General features: G+C 38.7%; 1 non-coding gene across 1 annotated transcript in view; it reads left to right on the plus strand.

The window, feature by feature from the left end:
- The first annotated feature begins 1,062 nt into the window (after positions 1–1,062).
- Positions 1,063–10,585, plus strand: part of LOC101660683 — a 14,685-nt gene continuing 5,162 nt past the window's right edge. Inside the window, exon 1 of the transcript XR_006680927.1 lies at positions 1,063–1,175. This is a non-coding gene — a transcript (uncharacterized LOC101660683). The remainder of the gene's footprint in view (positions 1,176–10,585) is intronic.

The following is a 10,585-nucleotide window of genomic DNA, read 5'->3' on the forward strand; positions in this document are numbered from 1 at the left end:
TTTTTTTACAGCACCATCAGGACTTCTTTTATTTATTTTATTTTGTTATCATTTTATTAGGGGCTCATACAACTCTTATCACAATCCATCCATCCATCCATTGTGTCAAGCACATTTGTGCTTTTGTTGCCCTCATCATTCTCAAAACATTTGCTCTCCACCTAAGCCCCTGGCATCAGCTCATTTTTCCCCTCCCTCCCCTCTCCCACCTCCCTCATGAAGCCTTGATAATTTATAAATTATTATTTTGTCATATCTTGCCCTGTATGACGTCTCCCTTTACCCACTTTTCTGTTGTCCGTCCCCCAGGGAGGAGGTTATATGTAGTCCTCTATCTAGTTCTTTAATGGTTCCTCCCCACCCCACTATCATGATCACAATTCTACCTTAAAAATCCAGCTAGACCAGAGGATGTACACTACAGATAAGAGCTGGAAACACAGGGAATCCAGGACAGAAAAACCCCTCAGGACCAATAACCAGAGTAGTGATACCAGGAGGGGAAGGGGAAGGTGGGGGAGAAGCGGGGGAGCTGATCACAATTATCTACATATAACCCCCTCTCTGGGGGACAGACAACAGAAAAGTGGATGAAGGGAGACATTGGTCATTGTAAGACATGAATAAATAATAACAATTTATAATTTATCAAGGGTTCATGAGGGAGGGGAAAAAATTAGATGATATCTAGGGCTCAAGTAGAAAGAAAATGTTTTGAAAATGATGATGGCAAGAAATGTACAAATGTGCTTGACACAATGTATGGATGCATGGATTGTGTTAAGAGCTGTATAAGCCCCCAATAAAATGATTTAAAAAAAGAAACAACAACAAAAAATCTTTCATGCTTATAGTTTATTTTAAAACACAATTTAAAGAATAGAGTAAGCTTGGGGTGTATGGCTGTCGTATCAGGGTTCATGTAGGTCTATTGGCATAACATAGCATAGCTCACCAAGACAATGTTCCACGCCCAACTGTGGTGAGTAGACTGGGGTCTTGAAATCTTGTGAACAGAGATCTAAGATATAACTATTAACTATTGGTGTCCTCCCAAAGAAGGGTAAAGAAAATCCAAGGCTCAAGGAAACAGTGATTATAAAGGACCATCTGAATCACAGCCTCCACTGCCCTGAGAGCAGATGTAAATCGTGCCCAGCTACCACTACTGACAGGTATGAGTGGGATCACAATAGAAGGTCCTGAGTAGAGTAGAAGAAAAATGGAGAACAAAATTCAAAATCCTAAGGAAGACCAGATTTACTGGTCTGATAGACTGGTGACTCTGGGTGATATCTGCAGACTCTGGGTGGTGCAAACAATTAATACGATTACTTGCTCATTTATAATTTATAAAGAGAGGGAGATCAGCCAAATAAATAATAATAAAAAAGATATCATTGTTAAAGTTCTAAACCCCCAAAATATGTGCTGGAATTCTAACTGTTGTACCTGTAGACCCTGGGTGCTGCAAAGAATTAATTGGCTGCTATCTTTCTCTCTCTCTCTCTCTCTTTTTTTTTTAAAAGAAAAAGACCAGAGATACTGGTCTGATAGAGCCAGGTCGTAACCTCTGAGACTACATCCTTAGACATTCTTCAAACCTAGACCTGAACTTGCTCTCATGGTTTAACTTTCAGTCAAATAGGCAGTCCTATAAAGGGAACAAATACCACCCCTGCGGAATGTGTTCCTCAGTCATCCATACCAAACCAATAGACAGCATTTGCCCCCAAACCAAGCTCAGTAGGGAGGAAGGGGTGGGAAAGAAGGAGAAATGAAAATGGGAACCCAGGGACGAAATGGGAAAAGTGCTGTGTCAGAGTAACCGGCCTCTGACAATATCACGGGTCCGTAGGCACAATTGTACGGCGATAATATACAAAGCTTATAGTAAAGTCATAGAGACTGGAGAAAGAGGAGAGAAGATAAAATAAAGGAGTCAGACACATTTCATGGTAGCATGCTCACCTGGACGCCCAGGATCTCAGCAGCCAGGTCCACGCGGAGAGGGGGAGGAGAGTGTACAACTATATTTCTAACCAAAGCTCATATATTCTTAGGGGCATGCAAGCCCCCCTGATTTATAGGGAACCACATACGTCACAGGAAGGGGTTATACCATAGGCAATACAGCAATGGGAGGGGGATGATCTAGGGGTGTACATGCAATAGGAAGAGGAGGGGTGGATCCTAGATTCAAGATGGCAGCCTAACCTTAGTTGCCCTGGAATGTGTTTGAGCTTTACTCTGGGCTCTCCAGGGACACAATCACTATCCTTATCAGTGGGGTGTGAGCCCCACCTATGGTGGGATAGACAATAGTGTCTGATTGCTCTGCATGGCTGATGCCTTCAGCAAGCTGCTTCCAAGTGTGCTACAATAGTTTACCTTGTGTTGCAGGCAGTGTCCTAGGTCTGACAAGTATTGGGGGGAGACAAACTGGGAAATAGCCTTTTTGTATCCCACAGTGCTGTTACATCACAGGCCGTGAAACAAAAGGTATACATTTTTGCCTGGAAAACTGATTTGCTTTGTAAACCTTCACCCAAACTGTAATTAAAAATATATGCTAGGCCTCCAAAAAGTTCACAGAAAAATTCCATTGTCTTTTAAAAAAACTTATTGACATATAACTCATGTATCATACAATTCAGTCGTTTAAATATATTAAAAGGAGTTGTGCAGTCAACTCATTTTAGAACATTTTCTTCTCTGCTGTGCCATCATTATTAGTTCTCCACTACCCTTCAACCTGCCCTACCCTTAAGGGACTGTTACTCTCGTTACTGTCTGTAGATTCACCTAGCCTGGGTCCCATAAAAAATTAAAAACAACAGCAAACAAACAAACAACCTTGACAACAAAATAAAACACAGAAAAACCTGAACCCAAGAGAAAGCAGAAGATAATGTGAATTCCTAACTATATCAGTAGTAATTAACTTCCCAATGTACTCTGAGGGCAAGGTTGTACACATTCCTTATGAATGGTCCCAGAGAATTTAAGGAAGGCTTTATTGGAGAGGGGACTTTGCATTCACTGTCCTTTAATTCCGTTTTGCTGAGTTTTTGAAGCTCCCTCCTATTTGGATAGATCTGATTTAGGCTGTAATAATTTTATATATAAAGAGCAGACTGTATTGAAACTCACCTTTTAGTGATAAATAAGACAACTGCTTATAGGTCTATTGGCTCAAATTACTAAGATGATACAAATTATTTAAATTTGATTTCATCTATTTTTTTTTTGTAGTCTAAAAAAAGAGTAGTGTATTGTGCTGGAATAGCTAATGGTACCAACTGTTAAGCATTGGACTGTTAACTGTAAGGTTGGCAGTTCAAATCCACTAACCACTCCTCTGGAGTTAGGCAGTCTGCCCCTATAAAATTCATAGACTTGAAAACCCTCTATAGAGCTGTTGTGAGTTGGAATTGACTTGATAGCAGTGGTTTGGTTTGGTATAATATCAAGATTACATTTGAAAAGTATATCTAACTATTACAAAAGAGTGTCCAGTTCTGTAAAATCTTCATGATTAAATCTAGTCTAACTTGCAGATTTTGACTATTGAGATATTTGTGAAGGGGATTAGCATTAGAATGTAGAAAAATTGAGCATGATAGAATCATTTTTTTGCCTGAATTTCTAGTTTACTTAGATTGACTTCATTTCATTCTCTCTTCTTGGAAAAGGAATATGAATGTCCCCAACAGCCAAAAACTCAAGAAGGCAAACTGAAAAATTAATGCAGTATTTTCAGTCAATGATAGTCATCTTGGTCAGAAATAATACTATTTAAGTTACTTACAATTGGCATTTGTTTATTCTGAGGGAATGGAGGGAAAGTACCTCCTGAAGCTAAGTGTACATTTTTCTCTTTGTTTAGAGTAGTGTTTATCAAACTGAAAATAGCTGGTCTTGAGTAGCATTTAAAAACTGAAATAGAATAAAAGTACATGTGTAGTCAGGAACTGCATTATTTCATGAACCTTTGTTTCAGTTATTAAATTATGTATATGCATGCCATATGTATGTATGGTGATATGTATGATATGTTATGTTTTAAATTTTTTAAATAAATCATTTTATTGGGGGCTTGTACAGCTCTTATCACAATCCATATATACATCCATTGTGTCAAACACATTTGTACATTTGTTGCCATCATCATTTTCAAAACATTTTCTTTCTACTTGAGCCCTGGTATCAGCTCCTCACTTTTTCCCCTCCCTCTCCCACCCTTCTTCCCTCGTGAACCCTTGGTAATTTATAAATCTGCAAAAATTTGCAGATTCTAAAGCTTTGCAGCATTAAATGAGTGACATGGATTTAGAAGTACTGCCTAACCTGGGTTTTCTATCTCAGATTAAATCTTACTGTGGCAAGAAATAATGAACCATTTCTGAGAGTTATAATGCCACCCAATTATCTTGAAAGCTATTTAAGTATAGAATAAAATAATATTTTTAATTCTTTAAAATGTAAGAACTCGCTCCCCCCTTCCTCATGAACCCTTGATAATTTATAAATTATTATTTTGTCACTTGTTTTTTTTTTAAACCTCAGTATGAGTCAGCAGTTCTCAACCTGTGGGTCGCGACCCCTTTGGGGGTTGAACGACCCTTTCACAGGGGTCACCCAATTCATAACAGTAGCAAAATTAAAGTTATAAAGTAGCAACAAAAATAATTTTATGGGAAAAATGAGCTGATGCCAGGGGCTTATGTGGAGAGCAAACATTTTGAGAATGATGAGGGCAACAAATGTACAAATGTGCTTTACACAATTGATGTATGTATGGGATGTGATGAGTTGTATGAGCCCCCGATAAAATGATTGAAAAACAAAAAAACAGAAAATAATTTTATGGCTTGGGGGGGGTCACCATGACATGAGGAACTGTATTAAAGGGTCGGGGCATTAGGAAGATTGAGAACCACTGGTCTAAGTTATGACTTGAGTTAGAACCTAACCTTAGCAGCCATGAACATTTGATCTCCTAGCTTTTAAAATAGTAGTTAAATACATGAGAATACTGACAATGACTCGCTTGTGCTGTAAGAACCACAGTCAAGGGCACCGGCCAAGATGTGGATAAGAAAAGCCTTGGCGTCCTGCCCTCCTGTGTGTTCAGACCGAATATACCGTGTATACTCGTGTATAAGCCGAGTTTTTTTTTAGCACATTTTTAATGCAATTTTTGTGGTAAAATTAGGTGCCTTGGCTGATATTCAGGTCAGCGTATACTTGAGTATATACGGTATCTAAAAGTAGATACTACTAAAATGCAACTTTCCAAGTCATTGTCATCAAGTTGATTCCAGTTTGTAATCACCTTAAACAGGTTTTCTGAGGCTCTGTAAATATTTGCAGGACGAGACAGCCTCATGCTTCCTTGCGGAGTGCCTGGTGGGTTTGAGCCACCAACCTTGTAGTTGGCAGGCCAACACTTACCCCAGAGCCCCACCAGGGCTCCTTCCATGGAGAGATGCCTTTTTAAATGTTGACTTACTTATTTAGATTTAGTTTTATTTTAAATATTTAATATTTAAATATTTCTAATACCTTCCCTTAGCTTTTATGTCATTTTCAGAAATTAATCTGAAGGTAATTACTTATTCCTGTTTTTTAGATATCCTTTTCCAAAATATTAGCTATCAAAATGTTATGGATTTTAATGAACATAAGTACATACATACCCACTGGGGTCGAGTCCATTCTGACTTGCAGTGACCTTATGTAGGCCTTCCAAGACAAAGTCGCTATCGAAGCAGACAGTCTCATCTTCTCCCAGGGAGTCTCCCCTGAGTTTGAACCAGTGACCTTGCAGTTAACCAAATACTTAACTCACTGGGACAGCAGGGCTTCTTTTATATAGCATGACTTCCATACTGAAATGCATGCTGTTCTCTTAAAAGCAGTCCCCCTGGACCTTTGCATTTTTTGCCACAGTCCTGTGCTTCTTAGAAAGATTTTTTTTCATTGTTGGGTGGCTATTGTCATCTGAGCCTCTGAACGATTCCTTTAGATAGGCTAGGTGATAAATCTCTTTTCATCTTGGGGTTGTGTTTTGCAAGCTGTTAGTGGTTACTGGGAACCTTATCAATAGGTGATTAACTTGAGTCACACTATTTGATGTGAGATTTGCCTATAACATTTTAAAAATTGTTCTTCAGGTTCTTATAAATTAAGAGAATTAAAAAAAAAGTTTTGATCTGTGTTGTTACTAGAAGTGTGTTTTTTCCCAAATAAATGTTAAGATATAACACTCATTTGAGTTTATTAAGCTTGGGATACCTTTATATCTATGTGCACAGCTTTTCATTAAGGGATCATGTTCACTGGTTGGCTTTTATACATGCTCTGTTCCTGGCAGATTCAACTTATCAAATAAAATTTTTTATTTGCTCTATTTTTTAGGAGAAAAATCACTTAAAAAGTAATACTTCATCAGTGTGTAAGCATATCCACTTGGTTTCTGAGGTACCCTGTCATATTTTTTAAGGTTAGGTGAGTTTCAGAAAATTACGTTCTTGTTTTGAAATAATATACCCTGGAACAGTCTTTTATAATAAAAGTATAGGCTGGGAGGCAGTACTAGGGGCTTTAGAGAGTTCATGAAAAAGTGGAATGAAAACATAATGGAGTTTTCCCATGAACCCTGAATCCCCCTTGGATAGTACTGACTCTGAGTTTTCTGAGCGGTTTAGCTTTTCTAATTCAGTTTCATTGTAAAGTGGGAATTGCAATATCCAGAGTTTTCTTGATAGTTAAATTGAATTTAATTTGAGTAAAGCCCTAAAACAACATCTGGAATGTAGATGTTCACTATACATAATTACATTATTAGTATATATAATATTGCCATTATGATTACTTGTGACCTACTGTTTTTAATTAATAACTAATTTCTGCAGTTAAAAAAATAATTTTATTGGGGACTCTTACAGCTCTTATAACAATCCATACATTAATTGTATCAAGCACATTTGTACATATGTTGCCATCATCATTTCCAAAACATTTCTTTCTCCTTGAGCCCTTGGTATCAGCTCCTCTATTTTCTCTCCCTCCCCCACCCTTATGAACCCTTGATAAATTATAAATTATTATTATTTTCATATCTTGCACTGACTGCTGTCTCCTTTCACTCATGTTTCTGTTGTTTGTCCCCTGGGTGTATGTTATACATTGATTATTGCAATCAGTTCCCTGTTTCTCCCCCATCACCCCCCACCAGTTTTTATACTTGTCAGAAGAATGGCAATACTTGACCTGTTACACCCAGTTATTTATTTATTTTGTTAAACATTAAAAAAATAATAATTTTATAGGGGGCTCATACAACTCCTATCACATTGCATCCATCCATCCATTGTGCCAAGAACATTTGTACATTTGTTGCCATCATCATTCTCAAAAGATTATCTTTCCACTAGAGCCCTTGGTACCAGCTCCTCACTTTTCCCCCTCCCTCTCTCCCCACTCTCCCTCCCTCATGAACCCTTGATAATTTGTAAATTATTATTATTTTGTCATGACTTACACTGTCTGATGTCTTCCTTTACCCACTTTTCCGTCGTCCATCCCCCCAGGGAGGGGGTTATGTGTAGATCATTGTGATTGGTTCCCCTTTTCTCCCCCTACCTTCCCCTTCTCCTGGTATCACTACTCTCAGTATTGGCCCTGAGGGGTTTATCTGTCCTTGATTCCCTGTATTTCCAGCTCTTATCTGTACTACTGTACATCCTCTTGTCTAGCTAGATTTGTAAGGTAGAATTGGGATCATAATAGTGGGGGGGAGGGACCATTAAAGAACTAGAGGAAAGTTGTATGTTTTATTGGTGCTATCCTGCACCCTGACTGGCTTGTCTCCTCCCCACGACCCTTCTGTAAGAGGATGTGCAGTTGCTTACAGATGGGCTTTGGGTCTCCACTCCACACCCCGCCTCATTCACAATGATATGATTTTTTGTTCTTTGATTCCTGATCCTATTGATACCTCACGGTCACACAGGCTGGTGTGCTTCTTCCATGTGTGCTTTGTTGCTTCTCAGCTAGATGGCCGCTTGTTTATCTTCAAGCCTTTAAGACCCCAGATACTATATCTCTTGATAGCTGGACACCATCAGCTTTCTTCACCACATTTGCTTATGCATCTGCTTTGTCTTCAGCGATCTTGTTGGGAATACACCCAGTTATTGTTATCAGTACTTATTGCACCAGTTAACTGTTAGTGAGTCACCCGAACAATTTCACAGAACTATTATTTTTGTTCTTCTTCCCAAATTGTTTATATCATTCTTCTGATACCAAGCTCTAATAGCTCATCTTGTCATTTTTTTCTTCAATCTCTTCAATTACAGCTAAGCTTTATTTATCTGCTAATCTTTTTATCAACTTTAAGTAGTTCATCTGTTTCTCAAATCTTGCATATAACATTTTAAATTATGCTTTCCTTGTCTCATTCCTGCTTCTACTCTTGGCAGTTGCTGGCTAGTAAAAGGACAGTGCCACGTTGCCATGTGGTTTGGAGTTGTGAGGTGGCCACAAAATCTACTCCGATGTGCTTCAATGGATGAAACTTGGTTGAAACTAGAAGCCTCGCTTTTGTCATGAGCTTACATATATATGTTTTATATATAAACAATTTTATTGAGATATAATCCAAACATCGTAGGATTCAATAGTTCAGTTATATCAAGGAAAGTTGTATAGTCACTACCACAGTCAATTTTTGAACATTTTCTTCTTTCTTGTACTTGTTATTAGCTCTTCATTTCCTTTCAACTCCCCTGGCCTACCCCCAATGAACCATTCATCCAGTTACAGTCTCTGTAGACTCACCCATCCTGGATCTCATACATCCCAAAACATACTGAAACAAAACCAACGAGTCAAAAAAGCTAACAACAATAACAAAATAAAACAGAGGAAAACCCAAGTTGAAAAGAAAACTAAAATATTAAAAATGAGAACAGCTTTAATATGGGTCAAAAGGGAGATCCGATGATAGATAAGGTGTTGGCTTTTAACCTCACCACATCTGCCATGGTTCAGTTTCCAGCGTGCTCTTTGTGATAACAAGGCTATGCAATCCCTGGTCTATGTGAAGAGGGGATTCACCTGAGGCTTCATCACTTCACTTAAAAAAGAAATTAAAGTGGAAAAAAATGAGGCGCTGGTACCAAGGGCTCAAGTAGGAAGAAAATGTTTTGAGAAGGATGATGGCGACAAATGTACAAATGTGCTTGACACAATGGATGGATGGATCGTGAGCGCTCTAAGAGCTCCAATGAAATGATTTATTGGAAACATTGAATGATTTATTAAAAAACTAAACTGATAAGAACTTGTAAATATCACAACATGAGTTTGAACGGCATGGACCCTGGTATACCAGGATTTCTTTTCCTGTTGCTGATGTGATGAGCCTAAGTGTTGAGAGTGTCCACTTAAAATACTGGTGAAGGGGACAGAAAGCTGGGTCACGTTGAGATGATTGATGGCCTGCAGGGTCTTAAGCATGTCTTTACCACATTGACCTTACAGCAATAGCATCAAGGGAAAAAGGAAAGTGTCCCCTTATACGTGCACTCACGTCCGTGGTTCAAGGGTCAACTGGAAGTTCTGTGCAGATTTTTGACTGCATGGAAGGTAGGCACCTCTAACTCCTCCCAGGAGGCTCAAAGGTTAACCAATTCTCTCTTAACATAGCTCTGAATATGTAAGACTTGCATATAGTTAGTCTCACTTCTGAGTTTGCTGTACAGAATGCAAAAGGTTTTATAGATCCCATTTTATATATGAGGAAATTGAGACCGTAATTGCCTCATTTATTGCCATTCAGCTGATAAAATGACAGAACTAATCAGCACACTCAGGTTTTTCATATGCCTTATCTAGGGCCTTTTTCTACCATACAATAGCTGCCCCTAGTAATAGTAGTTATTTTAGCTCCCAAAAAGGAAGAAATCACAACTGAGATGAGCAGCTTTCATTTTGCCTTTTGTTATTTATTTTTAGAGACATTTTAAATCCAAAGGATGTGATCACAACCGGATCTGAAAATTCCTCTCCTAGCAAAGATTTCTGCAGCCAATCATGCCTGTCTTCTTACACGCTAAAGCAAAAACCTATTGTTCCCATATATACCAATCGCATTTCAATTAAATGCAGTATGTGTCAGAAGAATGCTGATGTAGCTTACTTTTTGGCTTGGGCTTCTGGTCAGAGATCGGAGATTTTTAACTGGCTTTACTTTGTATGTGTCTGAATTATTATTATTATTTTATTTTCCCAGATTTGATTTGAAGTTAAATACCAAGATGTGGTACCTGGTCTTAGTAGTGATGCTAGTTTTTCCATATTGTACTCTACCAACAGCCTCCCAGTGAACTGGGGTGAGGACTGTGGGAGCTGTTGCGATCCTAGCTCTGGTCCTTGCCAGTCCCAGAAGATTTTTAGTTCAGTGAGTGGCACCGCTGTGCGGAGTGGAAATCCAAAGCCCCTCTGTAGGCCACTGGAGATCCCCTTGCAGAGGGGTCTCCGGGAGGAGATGAGCCAGTCAGGGTGCGATGTA

The sequence above is a fragment of the Echinops telfairi genome, unplaced genomic scaffold, assembly GCF_000313985.2.
Source record: "Echinops telfairi isolate 266 unplaced genomic scaffold, ASM31398v2 ScPeMD7_7457;HRSCAF=8495, whole genome shotgun sequence".
Taxonomy (NCBI): Eukaryota; Metazoa; Chordata; class Mammalia; order Afrosoricida; family Tenrecidae; genus Echinops; species Echinops telfairi.